A 19,944-nucleotide genomic window follows, 5' to 3' on the forward strand; every position below is an offset into this window, starting at 1 on the left:
TAAACATCTGCCTTCAGCTCAGGTCATGCTTCCCTGGGTCCTGGGATCAAGCCCCACATCAGGCTTTCTGCTCAGTGGGGAGTTTGCTTCTCCCTCTGCCGCTCCCCTGCTCTCTCTCTCTCTCTCTCTCTCCTTTCTTTTGCAAAAATAAACAAACAAAAAATATTTTTAAAAATTTTTCCAGTTCTATGATACACTGTACAAATTGGAGTATAATATAGACCATATATCAGGACTACTGCAGATGACTAAAACTGGCTTAAGAAAAAAAAATGTGGAGAAGAGAAGAATATATTGCTTCACAAATGGCAAATTCTTCAAGCATTAGGAAGTTCACACCCAGCTGGCATTCAAATCATGTTAACAGAAATCTGTCTTTTGGTTATATCTTGGCCCAGAATTGGCTTCATTCTCAGGCAGGCTCCCCTATGTGGTGGCAAAAATCACCATTCCAAGTCCCATACTTTTATCCTGCCAGATCATCAAACCCAGAGATAAGCAAGTCTTTTTCCTAATAATTCTTTCAGTAAACCTGGGGTCACTAATTTATTCACTTAGCAAATATTCAGCACATAGTAAGTATTAAGCAGTGTTCCAAGCTTAGAGGAGACAGTAACTGTAAACAAAATAAACAGGGTAGCTGCCCTCCAGGAGCCCATAGTCTAGTGGGGGAAGCACACATTAGACAAATACAGAAATAAATATGTAAAATTATTCATGATAAGGGATATTTAGAGAAGTAAAGCAGGGTAAAGGATCGAAAGTGACTCACCCACCCAGCTTGCATCATCTGTTCATCCCTGAAGTATTTAGCAGAACTGTTTGGGCAAGACTAGAATCCATGACTGTGTCTATACTAAAGAGAGTGCTCTTGGTACCCCCCAAATCACCCAGGAGAAGAATATGGAATACAAATAGCTCCCCCACGAGAAACTCCCGATGCTGTTATGAGAAGGAGGCCTAGCTTCTCAACTGACAAAATGAACCAGACCTCACTGGGTTATAAGAACTATCCAATGTAAACCCTTCTCACGGGCATGAAATAGTTCACACGGCCTGGGGATAATAAAAGTTATGTGCGCCAGGTTTGAACGCCCATGTGAAAAGGGCCTGGAATGATGGTTAGGATTTAGATAAAGATTAGGAAGGAAAATAGAGTGATAGGAAAGGGACCCAAATCTGAAGAGTTTGGTGTTTGCAGGAGTGGGTCTATAGGGAAAATGAGCTCAAGATTGTAAATGAAGATGTGGTTTTACTTGGAAAGACATTGAAATGTTCATCCGGTAGGCAGAGAGGAGACATTAAGGGGTTTTCGAGAATAACATTACTGACATCTGCTTCAAACTTCCAACAGTGCCCAGGACTGGTTGGAAGGGAGAGTGAAAGGAAGGAAAGACAGCCTGAAAACCTGTTGTAAAGGTCTAGGTGAGTGTCTAGGTGAGAGTCAGAGTTACCATGTGGTATATGGGAATACGGGTCATATGTGTTTTTGATGTTTCAAGCGGGGGTCGTTGGGAAATGGTGCTGCTCTTCCCCGTGGAATGCACACGAAAACCAGGAATGAACTGACTAGTACAAAGGGGTTGACAGAGAATCAGCAACATAGTATATCGGGTTAGAGATTCTGCCAGAACCAAGTTATAAAGCCCAAATAAAAGCGAAAAATGCAATCCAGGGCTTGGGGAGAGGTTGGAGCTGGTGACTTAGCTTTAATAATTACCTGAAGAAAAATAATTGTTAGAGCCATCAGAATGGGATAAAATCCCAGCTGGCTTCTTAGGCCGTTGCAGCCCTCAGCTCCCCAAGCTCTAAAGGTGAAAATGTCCCAGCGCTCAGTCTTTGTAACCCTTCTCACATCCAACCACACTCTGGTGACTTGATTCAAGCCATACGGTGTTTTGTTTTTTTTTTTTTTTAAAGATTTTATTTATTTATTTGACAGACAGAGATCACAAGTAGGCAGAGAGGCAGGCAGAGAGAGGAGGAAGCAGGCTCCCTGCTGAGCAGAGAGCCCGATTCGGGGCTTGATCCCAGAAACCTGGGATCATGACCTGAGCCGAAGGCAGAGGCTTTAACCCACTGAGCCCATAACCCATAACCCAGGTGCCCCCAAGCCATACAGTTTTAAATGTGATCGATCTCAGACCATGCCCCTGAATACCAGAATAAGATATCCGACTACCTGCTCAGCACCTCCCCTTGGGCATCAAATAGGTCTTTTGAACTTACCTCCAAAACCAAGTTCATTTTCCCCCAACCCTCCTCATCTCAACAAATGGAAACTCCATTTTTCCAGTTATTCCAACCAAAGATTTTGGAGTCATTCTTCACTCTTCTTGTTGTAATATAGCATACATAAACCATCATCAAATTCTATTACCTATGCTCCAGCCAACTTAGGCTATTTCATATAAATGGAATCATACCAGATGTGGTCTATTGTGTTCTTTCTCCTAGAATCATGCTTTCAGGGTTTATCCACATGGCAGCGTTGTCAGTACTTTGTTCCATTTTGTGACCAAACAATACTCCATTAGGCTGATATAACACATTTGCTTTATCTGTGTATTCCTTGATGGACATCCGTGTGTCTTCCACCTTTTAGCTATCATGTATAGGGCTGCTATGAACATTCCTGTACAGTTTTGTTTGAACACCTGTTTTCAATTCTTTGGAGCATACACCTAGGCATGGAGTTGCTGGATCATATGGTAATTCTAGGTTTAACTTTTTGAGGAACGGTCAAACTGTTTTCCACAGTGGTTGCACAATTTTAGATTCCCACCAACAAGATACAAAGATACCAGTTTCCCCACATCCTGCCAATGCTTACTTTTTTTTCCCACTTTTTTTTTAAAAGACTTTATTTATTTATTTGAGAGAGAGACAGTGAGAGAGAGCATGAGCGAGAAGGTCAGAGGGAGAAGCAGACTCCCCATGGAGCTGGGAGCCCGAAGCGGGACTCGATCCCGGGACTCCAGGATCATGAACTGAGCCGAAGGCAGTCGTCCAACCAACTGAGCCACCCAGGCGACCCTTTTTTCCCCCCTCTTTTATAACCATTCTAGTGAGTGTTAGAGATTTCACTGTGATTTTTATTTCCATCTCCCTAATGATTAATGACGCTGAGTATCTTTAGTTATAGTGGCCGGCAATTTGTATATCTTCTTTGGAAAAATGTTTACCCATTTTTTAACTAGGATGTTCATTTTTTTTTGTTAAGTTGCAAGAATTTTTTATATGTTCTATATATTAGACACTTATCAGATATATGATTTGCAAATATTTCTCCAATTCTTTAATTATATTTTCACTATTTTGATAGTGTCCGTTGATGCATGAAAATTTTCAACTTTGATGAAACCTAATTTATCTACTTTTCTTTTATTGCTCGGGTTTCTGGTGTCATATATAAGAATTCTTCACCTAATCTGAGGTCATAAATATGTATTCCTATGTCTTCTACTAAGAGTCGTATAGTTTTAACTCTCACATTTTTGTTTTTTGATCCATTTTAGGTTGATTTTTTTTATGATGTCAGATAGGAGTAATCATACTATATCCTGTAATTTAGTTATTTACTCAGTTTATGTCCCATATCTTCCCCTAGAATATAAGCTCCACTAGGGCAAGAAGGTATTTTGTTCAATCCTCTAGCTCTAGCCTGACCAATAGTAACTTGCACATAGCAGAGGCACATTATTTGTGAAATGAATAAATTAATTGGCCAAGGAATGTTCCAAAGGGATGGCAGCTAAGATGAACTTATATCAGTATATTACTATGTAAAAGATTATCCCCGATGGAAAAAGTTCAATACATTTTACCACAGTTCTACAATAATGTGCTATAAACACAATAGCTCATTTGATTTTTGTTCTATAAAAAGCAAAGTCACTTGAGATTTTTTTCAAGTTTCTTTTTTCTTATAACTTGGGGGGGAAAGAAAAGAAGATAAAAAATCTCATACAACATTTGGAGTTTGCGTCTATGTATTTTTTTTTATTTAACAGTTTATTATAATTTATAAGTGTCATTTAAAAAACATCATCAAACGATGCAGAAATAAGTATGTAAAAAGTCTGTAAAAGAAAACATACTTTAAACATGTTTAAGCTGGGGGATTCTCTGAAATTCCAGATTTTTCAGTCCCTTTGTTATTAGGCTATGGAAGCCAAGCAATGCTTAACTTCAATGGGAGTAAGCCTCCTGGATCTGGCATTGCAGATTCCCACCTCTGTGCTGTCTTCTGTCATTTGCCCTTAGAACTTTCCTTTAGGGTTAATCTGGCTGTATGATTATCATTTTCAAGTTCCAGGTCTTCATTATATCTTTTCTAGAGGAAAGTCTTCCCATTGACGTAGTTCTTTCCCATTGCTGTGGCTTTCCAGGCAAAATAAGCTCCAGATAGATCTGACTGAAATAAATATGGTTGCCCCCGATTCCAACCACAAATTAGTACAGAAATTCCAAATGGATGAACACTACCTTAGTGTATTCTTACATCGCAGAAGCTACTCTCTGTACCAGTTAAGCTGTGGGAACAGGTTCTTGGTAAATGAGATAGTGTTGCTGAGCTAGTTTTCGAGCTCTGTACACGAGCACTCTGTCATCTGGGCCCATGCCACTATACACCAAGCCTATACGGCTGGTAATTGGTTCCATGTTGTGTATACTTTACACATCTTACAGAATGGATTTCTGTTTCTTCTCAGTTGCTAATACCACACCATTTACAGCTTTAATTCCCACCGAAGGAGCTCCTCAACCTACACCAGCCAAAACATTTTCAGTCTGGACAGGTCTACCAGATGGGCTGAATGTAGTCTGAGAAAAGCTGTAATGCACTCCATCTTTACCTGGAGTGCCCTGGAGTTTGCTTTTAAAGAGCCTTGTCAAATTGCATCTTGATCACCTTGGATCTTCAAGTGCCCTAGAAGGATCCATTGGCCAATAACTAGACGAAAATTTGATGTTCAGAGTCATAAAGAATGAATACGTAATTTTGGAATTTCATTCACTGTAATTTTTTCATTTACTGAGAATGTGTCAGATACTGTGATAGGTGCTGATGGGAAAACACAATTCAAGCAATCCTCAAATTTTGTCCTAGTGTTCACCACAGGGAAGACAAACACATGCATTATTAAGCTATGTCCTTAATGTTAGGAAGAATGAAAATATGCAGTCCATTACTAAAAACACTACACTGGACAATAAGACATGCAAAGTGCCCAGGAGCCGGTGCAGAATATAGATGTATGCTTGCCATTCCCTCTCAGGGACAGTTTCCTGTGGACATTGAGGATCACTTCCCTCTCTGAGCACTCCTCTCCTTGTCCTCTGAAATCTCCTTGCACTTTATTCCCTCTGAATTCCACCTAGGTTGAGCCTTCCTCCACTATGCTTTGACCTGTGTAGTCTATCTACCAATGACCTGAAGAAAAGGGAACAGACTTCCAGATTCTGGAAAGGACACAAAGGAAAATTGTCCTTACTAGTCTAGCTTCCATGAAAATAATTTATAACACAAATCAAGCCCTTTCCTGCTGAGATTGGTTGTCCCCATTATATAACTCCTCTGTTATTATACTACAACAATATCTTTCTCTTTTGTCTGCATTAGCAAGCTAAACAGAAAGCAAGCAAAGAACTCAATTTTCCTAGTTATATATGGCCCAGGACCTCGGAAATTGATGGGTATGTGAGCCTTTCCCCAAAAAGTAAGTAAAGAGTATCAGAAAATCCCGTTTTTCATAATAATATCAACTTTTGGTGCAACTTATGTCAACTCTAATAAACAGTAAATCAAGCTGAAGTTATTTACCCCAAACCAGGGCTAATGATCTGCTGGCCCTAGTCCAGAGAGCCATATTGGTTCATTTCAGTCTATGGTGACTCTAACTGATTGCTAATAAGACGTAACAGTTGATAAACATTTTAAATACTGCTTGTGGATCACCTTAAGAACACAATTTTTGGACGATAGTTCTCCAAAGAATTAACATGAAAGAAAAAATGAAACCAAGCCTTACTAGGATAAACTAAATTTTATTGCTAGAAATTTAAATTTAGTTTATTGTAGATACTAATAAAAGATCTCATTTACCCCATTTTCTATGGAAAACTCTAAAGCAATTTTGTTGGCACTAGGTAACTAACCCACTGAGGCCATGAAAATCTATCTAGGCCTCTACTTTCTTTACACAGTGGAGAAATTTAATGCATTTGGAAAACAAAATGGAATCCAACTCTCAGTAATAAAACTAATCCCTCTTTAATTGTTGAAACCACTATCTCTTCAAAATCCAAATGAGTCTTAAAAGTTGATCAATAAGGCATAAAAAGCTCCAAGTACCTAAATTAACTGAACATCTATTGTGGAAACTCTTTCTTAAAGTGAAAAAAACAAAAGCAGCTCACAGATTTTAATAAAACTAGATTACTTCCACCTATAAAGAATCTGGTTTTCCTCTGAACTCAAATCCACTTCATTAAAACTTTGTTAGATATCTTGTGTTATATTTAGTACCATATGCATATATGGAGGTGAAGGGGGAAAAAAAGAAACTGATTTTATTGTGAGAGGGATCCAGAAGGAAGAAAGGAATAAAACACTCCATCTTACCAAATAATATTAATTTCATCTCCTCTGGTTCAGAATCATCCATTTCTGGTAATTATGAAAATAAATCAACCTTCAATTCCCTTTCAAGGTATCTTTTCCTTCCCAAGATGGTAGCTGGGTGCAAAGAAAAGCTGGCCACCCCTCATGGCATTGTAAAAAGGATTTTGTGCTCTACTTCCCTTTTGGTGTTTCATCCTACTAGCCTGTAAGGAGCAAGCAGCCTCTGTCCTCACTGGTTCATGCTGAAGCGGCTGCAGTTTAATTTGCCTATTCTGTTCCCTCCTTAGGGAAAGGAATCGTAATTTCTCTCAGGAAACTTGTCCACTCCAGGATCTCCTTCTTTTCTCATTGGTGTTAAAAATCTCCCATGGCCTGGCCCTGATGCCCGTTTAATCCCCAACATTAATATCATCCTTCTGCACTCCTCAATTGGAGATATGTGGAATTTTTCAAATCCTTTCCATCACATGTGAAAGAAGGAGACTCATGAGAATTATTTTTGGTCCCTCTTTACCTAAATATCCTATGCAACCATTTCTGTTCTGGGATGAGCAGGTAGTCAAAGACACTATATTCAAGAATTACAGTTGAGCAATGTACAACTCCAGAAATGCACCTGAGATAGACTATAATTTGACTAATATCCCCTAAATTTGTGTAATGCTCACAAGTACATGGTGACCTATAGTGACAGTCTTATTCCCAGAGTTCCCAAGAGGAAAGGAGGCACAAAACTCCATAATTTTGGTTTCTATCTCAATTATATATTGTCTTCATTTCTCCCATCTTTCTATAAGTAGGACCAAGGCTAAAGAGAGCTGCCTGGGATATATCTCTTTCCCCTGGTTCTTTAAGGTTTCTATACTTTCATACCACCAGAACAAAAAAAAATTTTCCCCTGCTGTTTGGATAAGAACTTTTTTTACATGTCTTGTAATCTCCATACACTATCCTTTATAAGACTCTAAGATCTCCAAATATATATATATATATATATATATATATATATATATATGAAACTATATTTACATATATATATGAAACTATATTTACAGTTATATCTAGGCAAACTTCTGAGACTTTGAACACTATTTTCTTTCTCAACAAAGTTTGTTTTTTAATACTATTTTTCCTTAACTTAAAATTACTTTTGAAACTTAAGCATGAATTATTACTTCTTTGTTTTCTCTGAGTAGTCCACAGGTTCCAAAGATAGTGGAATCACAAGGCAGAATGATTGATGGGATATAAAAAATAAATAAAGTAAATATTTTTTAACATTTATTATACTGGACTTTAAACTTCTTGAGGATAGTGTTTATGATAAATTTGTTTTGATGTTAACCTGAGTATGTATATTGATTAAACCTGGATTAGTGTTCAAGGGAATTAAAGAAACATGTTCTTTCTTAACCTAATCTAGATTCTGATCTTAATAAAGACTGAATATAGAAAGAATTTTTTTCTCAGTTAAATGCTGTGGAACCTTTGTATGTACACCTATAGGAGAAGAATTTGGATGAGAAAGGCTAGAGAGAGAAATTTCATGTGAAATAAAAAAGGACAGAAGATACTCCAGTACCCAGGACTTGCTGATATGGGGAGAATGAGAAAATTGAATAGAACTTAAGAAAGAACTACTTGTTATTCCTCTGTGCTAGATCTCTAAGCAGACCAAGCTTTTGTAGGAGAAGGACTATACTTGAGACATGGCTAGCAGGATTTCCCTTTTCTTTTCATCAAACCCTCCAAGCTTTTGCTGTTTTAGGAAGTTTGCACTAGCCTTTGCATAGCTCACTGCTATTTATCCTACCGGTTTTCCCGCAAATGTCACCTCCTCCTAAATTCGTCCCTAACCACCTGACACATTATAATCTCTGCCCTCCTGTGCCCAAATTTCATTATTCTGTCACATCACTTATTTTGATTCTTTTTTACATGTACTAGTTTTTCATGTACTTGTTATTTGTTTGCTGTCTCTCAAACTCCTCAACTCCTACACACATCATTTATTAGCATGTAATATAGCTAATTTAATGTCTAAGCTAGTTATTTTATCTGGGAGAACATGGATAATAATAGTACCTGTCTCAAAGTGTTGTTTAGAAGACATTAAGGAAATAATACATGTAATACAATTACACATAGTAATTTGACACATAGTAAGCTCAAAAAACAGCTATCGTTACATAAAAGAATGAACAGATGAATACTGTTTATGTCCATATCCAATAGTTCTGTGGCAGAGGGCACAGTCTCTGAATTTTTCCTCTGTTGGGTGTTCCTCCTCCTAGTCATTTTGGTGAGAGGCAGTTGAGGGGATTTATAGCTGAATATATCAACCATGATCCAGGTAAGCTGCGTCCTCTCCACTGATGTCTTCTGTCCCTGTAGAGATCCAGAAGTGTATAATCTTACATGTTAGGCTGATTTCGTGGGTGTTCAGACTGTTCCGGTAGATATTTAGCTCACTTTAGGGGACCGGTTGAAACAGGGTCTCCAACTTCTCCGCCATCTTGTTCTTCCCCCTGAATAGATGAATAAACAAAACAAACAAACAAACAAACAAAAAACATTGGAACAACAAACTATACGTTCTGAAACAATATGAATTAAAAATTGTTTAAAATCTTTACATCTCAAACCAATTTCTCTTTTTTATAACATCCCAAATTAGATTCTAGTCTACACAAAATCACAAAGACAACAAAACTGTAAAGTTAGTTCTTTTTCTGCAGCTAAATATGATCTTTCTCTTCAAAATACAGAATCTTCCTCTTCAAAAACCCTATCCTTTACCCATACCCTCTCCATCTCCCATACTTTTGCTGGGTTCAAATGTTAATGGTTCTGTTAATAGCCATATGTGTTATCCTCACAGGACTTTCTAGGAATAATGAGCTAATGATAAGGCACCCCACTTGATGGAAATTATAGTGCTTATTTCAAGAGACTCTGTGATGAAGGAAGTTTTATAAGTCCAGAGGGCCATTTGGATGCCCCTCAACTATAGCACATAGGTTCCTGCTCATAAAGTCAGTGTAGACTAAACTGTGGAAACAATTCATGAAGAACTGAAATGTAGTGTCTAATTTAAAATTCAACATAAATCTTATAATATCATCTTAATTCTGTATACAAAGTACTCCAAAATTACATAGCTTTTGACCTGAGATCATTTGAAAAATGATTAAGAAAGCAATAGGTTACCCAGTTTGGCACAGTTTAGTAAAACACAATGACTTGCTGAAAAGAAATACTGTGTATTTGTAATAGTAGATCAAGAAGGAATTATGAAGCATCATTTACAAAACAGATTTATAACCCTGAGTGTGTTCAATCATACCAAGATCACAGAGACTTCACTGTTGTTCTAAAGTATAGAATTTAGAAAATCTGGCAAAATACTGCTGAGAATTTTAATGGAGGAACAATTTCTTTTGCTAGAAACAATAGAGTATAAATATAAACAATAATTTCTTTTTTTAGTAGTAGTTGCCAAAGGACAGAGCAAAGGTTCCAAACAGAAGTAGAACATATAAAAGACTTTCTTCATAACTTACAGTAAATTTAAGTTAATTTATTCTAGGGCCCAAAACTTTCAGATGCTATCTTTTACTTAACTCATTAAGTCACATTAAGAGTCTAAAATGAGGGCGCCTGGGTGGCTCAGTTGGTTAAGCAACTGCCTTTGGCTCAGGTCATGATCCTGGAGTCCCAGGACCGAGTCCTACATCGGGCTCCCAGCTGTATGGGGAGTCTGCTTTTCCCCCTGACCTTCTCTCCTCTCATGCTCTCACTCTCTCATTCTCAAATAAATAAATAAATAAAATCTTTATTTTAAAAAAAGAGTCTAAAATGAAAAGCTGCTTAATATTATTGATGAGATCTTATATCTGAATATTATTTTAGCTAATCTCCTGAAACTCATCAAAGCAATCATTTTTCTTCTCTTTCCATTCTCATTCAATAATGTGATTTTATTCCTGACATTAAAAATAATGTCCTCTAGGGGCAGTGGAATTCAGTGTTATGTGAGCAATCAGCATATGCCCCCAGATGAAGAGTCAGCTATATGGGGAAAATGAGCCCCTTTGGTTCATCCCCAGCCTTGACTCTCAGTTGCCTTCAAAACCAAAGCCCACGTTAAATTAAAAACAGGAAAGTCTATGCTGGTTCCTTTCTTAGTAACCAAAATTTAAAAATAAATAAATAATGTATTGATCACATTTCTCAACTAAAAAAATTGAATATATTCCAAAATATTTTGTAAGAACTGGATCTTTAGAAATGCTCTGCGGTTTTGGGCACAGCAGTAGGATACACCCTTCCAGTAAACTCCAGTCATTTAGTAGATATGATTGGAGCTTCCAAAACCTTTCATTCTTTGTAATCCTTTTCTTAATATTTCGATTTCTTCATCTACACTACTTCCAATGTCATCTATTGTTCCTGTCACCCCCAAGACCCATTTCTTTCCTCTGCAAATGTATCTTTATGTTTCCTAGAGAGTCATCTTCCTTCACACTCAGTTCTTGTGGTTCAGTTTATACTAATCCTCCTTCTGAGTCCAAGCATTAGGCATAGGACTCAAGACAGAGCACACATTCCATTGACAACACAAATTGAATTAGGAAAGGACATGTGATCCAGATGTTACAACTAGGGTATTTCCCTGTCTGGCCAGAGTCAAGGATGGGCACAGGACCCTCGCAAGTCAATGAAACTCAACCAGAACTTTTGGTGGCCTTATTAAAATGTAGATTATCTTTCTTTTGGATTGAGTTTAGTAATAAAGCAGCCTTGAGTGCCTGAGAGCTATCTAACCTTCCTGTTGGAAGGACATTGTATCTAGCTATTCCTGAAGACCTCCTGCCCAATTTTTGGTTACATATATGAACTAATATTTCCTTTTTTCTGAAGACTGATTCAGCTGAGTTTGTATCATCTGGGACTAAAAGATTATGTCAGTACATTGCTCCATTTATTTTCCAGAAGGTCCAGATCTCATGTCGTAATATTCAAACAGACAAAAACAACGTTCACTGAATTATTTTGACAGAAAGTAGATTGGAAATTTTACCTGTTAATCCAGAGATTAGTGAAGGAACAACTGCATTAACTTGGTTAGTCATGGCCCCAGAGCGAGGCTATTACAGTCTCCCTGGGTAACAAGACGTATAGTAATAACATTAACATAATTAAATAAGTGGCCACATATGATTAAGCCATGTGCTTATTCTTTAAAGACAGACATAAGCCAATCAAAATAAATGCAGCAAATTTTGAACATTATAGTTATTTTAGATTTTAAAGTTACATAGGTCAGTCAACTCATACTTCAGTGATATTTTCAGTTGTCTGTTCACTCATTCATTCATCCATTTAAGGAATATTTGCTGGATACCAACTGTGGGCCAGTCATTTTACTTCTTGCTGAATGAACAATATCTGCATAAATTAATAAGCACAATACTTTGCCTCTTAAAACCAATGGGTTATTTAAGTATTCATCGGTACTTTCAAGATGAATAAAAAAGAAAAAAAGAGATGAAAATCTTTTCAGTTATATGTCATCACCTGTAAATGATTTTACTGGTGGCTGAATGGAAAAGGACTTTCAAATGAATGAACAATGAGAAATTTGGAGATTATTTGTCCTTTCCATTTTCCTCTAATTTCCTTCTCACCCATTTTAATAAATCATTGATAATTGGCCATATTCCAAGTGACTAGATTTGTCAGAAAGCTTCAGTTATGATGTTCCTTAGAACTATTTAAAAAATTGTCATATTTTTTTCTACACAGGAATTGGAAAGTGGGCAACTGTATATAACTATCTGGATAATTCAAGTCAAGTGTCCTAGTTATTGATGCAGAGTAAGGTTTTTGATGATCATAACATCATAACAAATTTAATTTGGGGAAATTCAATAAGAGGAAGCAGTTTGAACATTTTACCATGAACCATGGTTCCAGGAATCCAAAATTTGAATCTTCGTCACTTTGCCCCCAACCATTTGAAGAAGGGAGTTACTTAATGCTAATAGTTGCAATCATTACGTCTAAAGGCAAAGAGAAAATACTGTAAACAAAGCAGGAAAATATTTTTGGTGTATGGCATAAACACACAAACAATTATCTTAAAATGTAATCTTCATGTGACTTATTAAAGTAGATTACATTTTAATGTGCATTGCAATTTGCACATTATAGAAAGCACTCTATATGCAGCGTTAACTGTGTGACCAGCCTGACAACCTGCACAACTGAAGATATAAAAAGAGAAAAAAACCCTCTGCTATCTTTCTCTAAATGGATGTATTTGGTGTTGATAGTCAGATACAGTTTTCACCTTTATCCCAGCTTGTTTCTGACCCAGTGGGTTAGTGTTAATCACCACGGTAGGCACCAATAATTTCCCCATATGTGGAATTTGATAAGTTAGAGCACCCACTTCAATTCAAGAAGATTCCAGCTGACTATCCAGTTATCGCTATGGACAGCTTCAAGCACCTCCATGGCTGGCCTTGTATTCTTAGCTTTATCAAGTGCTTTGCACTTTTTGTCTTTTATCTCTTAATTGAGACCTGACTGCAAGAAATGCCTATCTCTTCAACTAGGTTGCATTAAGTATTAACTTTAACTGCTTTGGGTACTTGAGGTACAGAAGAGGGGGAAAAAAAAAGCCTTAAGAAGCTGTGTAGAGTGGAAAATCTTCCCAAATCTCTATTTATAAATTGTGTAAATGCTACAGTGTTTTTTAAAAAGTAAATAAATCTTTATCTCTTTTCCAGATTTAAAAAAAAAAGTGTTTATATTACCAACTGGAGGAAAGTTTATGAATCCTCCATCATATTTGGCGGTAATAATAATCCTACAATTCTGGCCAAAAGAGATAATATTTAGGAAGAGTAAATAATTCAGTAATAATAGATGAGAAAGAACTTTGTATTTATGTCTCTAGACTATCTAGGGACTGACTATTCTCCAAAGGATATGGAAATAGGTTTTATTTGAGCCAAGAGCACACCAACCCAAGGATTCGGGATAGCTGGTATAGGTTCCAAGTCTTGCAATTTCTTTTTCTAAATATTTCCCATTTCTGAATATCACCCAATTTGTACTATTTTGTGAAGTCCTTGAGGGCTCTATCTGTGCCCTTTGCATCTTTTCATCCCAGTTTCATGTATATGGTAGACCTTCAACTTATGCTTATTGACCTTAATCACATTCACATGGGGTCTCTCTCAGCATTTATGGAACCTCCCTGTGACTCCTCTCTGTGTTTCTCTGCCAGAGATCTCTAACTCCCCTGGCTCTGTGGCCCCTCTGGTTCGTCCTCCTCCATGACAGAAACAGAAGCATCACTTGGAAAATGTATGTCATGAACAAAAACAGTCGCTTTAGACAATAGCCCTGAAAAACTGAAACCCAAGAAAAATGGTGATTTATTCATGGGACAGGGGCCTGATTCTTGCTTATTGAAATGGCACTCCTCATTTTTTTTTTTTTACCAATACCTAAAAACCAAGAATAAATGCAAGATAGTAGTGTTGAGAAATCCCTTCAGTCAAAATGTCCTTAACTAAATCCAAGTCTAGACAAGAAATATTTCCCTAAGGGTCAGATTAAAGACAAAGCTCTAAAATTAATTTAGACCTAGGAAGATGCACAGAAACATGGAATAACAAGACTGTTAACTCACAGTACTTACTGCAAAACAAATTAATGCTACTAATTGAAAGTAAATTTCCCATATTATATGTAATACCAGTCAAAAACTCAGTGATAGACCATACGTTAAAGGGTGCGTGGTGAAAGGCATCTATCTTTATAAGGCTTATGTTATGTTTTGAAATTTTCATATATACCAATTAGTACTCTAGCCCACGTTCCAAGTAGATGTGTTGGTTACCAAAAAGCTGTCTAGATCTGAGAAGGGAAAAGAAAAAAGAAAAGAGACTCATAATTCTAAAAATAAATGAACGTTAAGTCCAAATGAGAAGAAACTCTATCCCCCACGGCTCATGTGATACCAGAGCACCGTAGGATGAATTAAAGTTTCATTCATTCATCCATTCATTCATTCATTTCACAAATTCCTGAGGACTTTCTACGTAGAGGTTGTAACAGAATGAATAGACTCTTTGTGCTCTCCTCTAAGCATGGTTGGCAGAGCACACTGCTTATTTAAAATTGAATCATTAAAATTTGAATTGGAAGGGCGCTATGAAGAGTGTTAACTGACAGCAAATAACACAATCTATTCACCACCTATACTACCTACAAGGGAATATGGGTTTTCCTTCAAGATTCCTAATTCATTTGCTGGTCAGAAACATTCATCCTCTCTTATACCCACACCAGGTCTCAATCCCTGTAAGAATCACAGTGTATCATCACCAACATTTATAAAACCTACACTTATTTTGAGGATTAATAATATTATTAATAAGAGTTTAATATTCTGCTTTTCTGTAGATAAGGAGAATATGTAAAAAGAAGCATGTTTTTCCTTCTATGCTTTTAACTTCAACTTCTAAAAAAGCCCCCTCCCCACTTAAAAGGCAAGACAAAATACTCTCATTTTATTGTTTTCTTATAGGCTCATAAAATTTTAGCTTTGTGTTACTTTTTCAAAGACTCTATTAAACTTGATACATGAGACTGGTAGGCTGCCACAAACTCATAAAAATCTTTTCAAAGAATCACTGCCTAGCAGTGGAAATTGAATGGCAATTTCTAAGAATCAAGCTAATGGCTTAAACTATAGAAAATGTGAAGCCCACTAATAGATAATTTAGGATTTCCCATCTCCCCCCCCACACCACCACTGTAGAGAACAGAACACGAGCTTGAATAAAATTGCACCAAGATCTTATTAATCTTCAGTCTGTAAAAGCTCAATTTTCTTAAGCAATGGGCTGTGGTACACATACCACAGTAAAATCTATGCTTAAAATGTTCTCCATATTTTGGAGCTGAAAGTTCTGCACCTTTTGACTATGTGGACACTTGTATTATTGTCAGTTTCAAGAGTTAAATATTCCAGCAGGAATTTGTTACTACACAGCGGTACATAATGCCTGAAAACCCCCTGCACCAATATTGCTCTCAAATTGGCAGCAAGTGAACAAGGGACATGAAGGATGCTTCAGCCCAGTAACCTATCCTTCCTTCTCTCCTGGGAGCCACTTGGCCAGCTTTCATCCTCATAATTATAATAAATTTGACATTTCATAGATAATATTGATTTCTGTATTTTAGCATTTCACCATAGGTGACAGTCTAGCGTCAAGAATGAAATTTCTATTGATCTCCTGCGCATTAATCTCTCATGTGTATGTGATCATTTTTATAAGACCTTTTACTGCACATAAATCAATATTTCATATTTCCAGCTATGCCAGAGGAGATGTCATATTTGTAAACTGTGAGTTGACACCTGCAATTCCTTCCTGTTCAGCTCCAACTGTTCAGTAACAGTCGATTCAGGGTTGGGAAAGGATCAAGCTCAAGAAACAAGGCAGATGAAAGGCACGAATGTAGACTAGAGTAATTAGCTTAATGAACAAAGAAGCCAGGTAGTGAAATAAAGTGAAATAATGTTTCTTCTGCAGAAACTGCTTCTGTGGATATAGCATCTGAGAGTGAGTTTTGGCTTTCCATGCTTGCTAGGGAGCTGATCATAGATTTAAATGTTTGCGTTAGTAAGGAACACTGAAATACTTTTAAATAATTGCTTTTAAGAGAATAACAAATCTTGCTGGGTAAGAAAGTCACCACAATGTCATGAATGTTTGACATAGAAGTGTACGATCTTCCTACCCACAACTCCAACAGGGTGCCAATGCTAAGGTAGTAGTTTTCAGCACTGTGATCAGTTTCCTAATTTTGCGAGGATTTTAGGAATTAAGTAAATCATTTGCATAGTCCCATCTTTACCGGTTTTCATATTCCAAAAATAAGATCTTAGAATTATAGATGGAGATACTGATGAATCAAAATATAATAGTATTATGAACAGAATGTGAGCTCTTCTTTGTATGAATTTTAATGAAGTGTGGGAACCAGCAGGTATTTTTAACAAGTAAATTCTTCATTCTAAAGAGCTACTACTCTTATAACTACTTAGGGATCTACTAAAGTACTTATTTTGCCAATTTCAGTGGCAAGTAAAAAAATTAGTGTGTATTTGTATATATATGTAATCTTGTTGGATTATTATTATTATTAAGCATTATTATTTTCAAAACTGTTTCCTACCTATTACATAATTGGAGTTTATCCATGACATATTTTAAGAACTTTGGGAGTAAACCACTGGACAAAGCTAATTTATGTGGATGTTTATGCTTCTCTGTATAAAATTTCTTTGCCTATTCTTAACATTTGCTGAGAGGTTACTGAATGCAAAACTCAATTTGGGTATGGTCTAGTATAAATGAAAAGGTATTGAGAATAGAATGTTATCTCGTACACCATTAACATTTATTCTTTAAAAGCTTGCTATTCCACATACTTAGAGAAGTTCAGAACCCAAGCTTTGCGCATTAGACGCTTTCAGAATCTGACAAAGATGCTTTTAATTCAATAAAATATGTTCTAGTTTAAAAAGAATTACTTCAATTTTTTTTTAAAGAACTACTTTTTCTCAGATAAAAGTGGACTTGGAAATGTCCACTTTCTAGCAATTTCCTATAGTCACTATTGACACACTATTATTTCAAATTATATGTCGTTTCACTAGAAGGAAATGCTACTCTTGCTTATTTTTTAAAGGCCAATCCTTTTTGCTGGTTTCTGAAACATGTTCATGGCCATAAAATATGTCAGCAAATGACTGTTTTAACATGATGACAGACACATTATCGGAGTGTGACTGACTAGTGTATGAGTGACTATATTTTGACAGTTGTGTCAGCTTTTGACTGAAGGAGCACAATTTAAAAGAGGGGGGGAACACCTAGACTGAATGGTAAGGTATTACTGAAGAAGTCAGCAGGTAGAATATATTTTTACAAATACTTTAGTTTCTTAAGTGCCAAAAGAATTAGGTGTGAACTTTAGGGATTATAAAATTTATTTCACTTGAGAACCAATTAACATAGCAAAGAACCAGGCAGCAGAACTTTGTGTCCTCAAAACTTAAGAACTTTGACTTGTAATGTCCAAGTTGACTGGATCTAATGTTCCTATTTTGTCTTAGTTGACTTTCGCTGTACATTTTGGCATTTTATTTCTTTAAGGTGAAAATTTCTGAGCCCTGAAATCTCAAAGCTGAAATGACCAACCATGTTCCTTACTAATCTCTATTCTTTAAGTAAATAGAATAAAGAAATACAGATTAATTCTCTTAGGGGAAAATACACCTTCAATTTTGTGAGCAAAAACTTTTAGCAATAACGGGGCGTATGAGATGATGCTCCCAAAATTATGGAGGGCATTTTTAAAATGTGTTTTAGCTAGCGCTGAGGATTTTGCTACTTCTTTGTGTCTTTTTCTTCACACTTGTCAGTTGCCTTTTATATTTCAGAATCCGTAGAGATTTCTCCCGAACAGAAAGTATCATTAGCTCTGTTCTCATGCCTCTCCCCTCAATAGCCTGAACCTAATATTTGTATTCTTGGTAAGGCTCGATGCACATCTCCTTAGTTACTATGACTCTCATGGACACTTTTGTCATTGTACTCAACTGCACTATTATTTTAAGCATTTATATTTCTTTCTTTTCCACAAGTTGAGAAATCTTTTCTTTTTTCCTGTGAGTATTCCCACTGTCTTGTACATAATATATATTCAGTATATATCACTAGATGAATAAGCAAATCTTTATGGAATGAATGAATGAATGAATGAATGACTAATACAATCAGGGTGCATTTAAAATATGATGTTCTACAATGAGAGGGGTCATTAATTCAATGATCTGGATTACCCAGAAGAATCCACTTCCTTATTTTAACAATACTATAAATTTCAGCTCTTTAATACCATTTTTTTTAAATCAAAAGACACTTAGCATCTGGCAGAAGCTCAGTAAATAACCTGCACAGTGTAGTAACTGTTTAGCTTTTGATTCATACAGAAATATTTTTTTAATTTGTAATGCACAAAAAGTTGTTCTGTAGCTTCCATATTTTAAAAATATGCATGCTGTTAGTGTTTTAATACAGGAAGAAATGAAGATTCTAAAATCTTTATAGTAGCAACAATTTTTTCTAAATACAGTATGAAAAATTATCCATTTTCTTTATGTTAACTCCCTAAATATTGATGTTGATTGAACATCATACATTTTAGGGAGAATTTGGCTTAATTTTTCAAATTAATTTTCCATTACTTAAAATGTCATATTTCATAAGTCAAAATTTCAAGGTCTAACTAAAAAATTTAAGAGGGGGGCGCCTGGGTGGCTCAGTAGGTTAAAACCTCTACCTTTGTCTCAGTTCATGATCCCAGGGTCCTGGATAGAGCCCCACAACTGGCTCTCTGCTCAGCAGGGAGCCTCCTTCCCCCTTTCTCTCTGCCTGCCGCTCTGCCTACTTGTGATCTCTATCTGTCAAATAAATAAGTAAAATCTTTAAAAAATAAAAAACAATATGGGGTGCCTGGGTGCCTCAGTGGGTTAAGCCTCTGCCTTCGGCTCAGGTCATGATCTCAGGGTCCTGGGATCGAGCCCCGCGTCGGGCTCTCGGCTCAGCAGTGAGCCTGCTTCCTCCTCTCTCTGCCTTCCTCTCTGCCTACTTGTGATCTCTCTCTCTCTCTCTCTGTCAAATAAATAAAAATCTTTAAAAAAATAAAATAAAAATAAAATAAAAAACAATAAAAAATTTAAGAGGAAAAATGTACATGACATTATTTGAAGTCATGCTTCAAAATTTCAAATCATGGTGAAATTTAGAACTGCCTAGAAAGCAAACATAGATTACAGAATTTTAAAGCTGGAATAATTTTGTTTATTTGGAACCAATTAGTTGTTTCTATAAATTATACATATGAAGTAACTGACAATAGTCCAAAAGATTCAATTTTCAAAACAAACTTGATGTCCTAAAATTATGAGATTCCCAATGACAACACGGACACTGAGAGAAAGAATAGCTTCTAGCATAAAATCTGAAAGGATGAAATTAATATCATGATAGGCTTCATGATATATGAAAACAACTAAAGTATTTCAATGAAATTCAAGAATTTGATATGCTATAGCAATAAAAATTCCCAGGATTAATATTAAAGAATAAATTCACCTTAAAAGGAGTTGATTAAATACATGTGAATTGAAATATATGGATATGTGCTATATAAAT

At 36.2% G+C, this 19,944-nt stretch overlaps 1 pseudogene; it reads right to left on the minus strand.

Annotated features, from left to right (window-relative positions):
- Nucleotides 1-4,160: 4,160 nt before the first annotated feature.
- LOC125095537 (proteasome subunit alpha type-2-like) overlaps nt 4,161-19,944 on the minus strand; it is a 31,349-nt pseudogene continuing 15,565 nt past the window's right edge.

Source organism: Lutra lutra, chromosome 3, assembly GCF_902655055.1.
Source record: "Lutra lutra chromosome 3, mLutLut1.2, whole genome shotgun sequence".
NCBI lineage: Eukaryota > Metazoa > Chordata > Mammalia > Carnivora > Mustelidae > Lutra > Lutra lutra.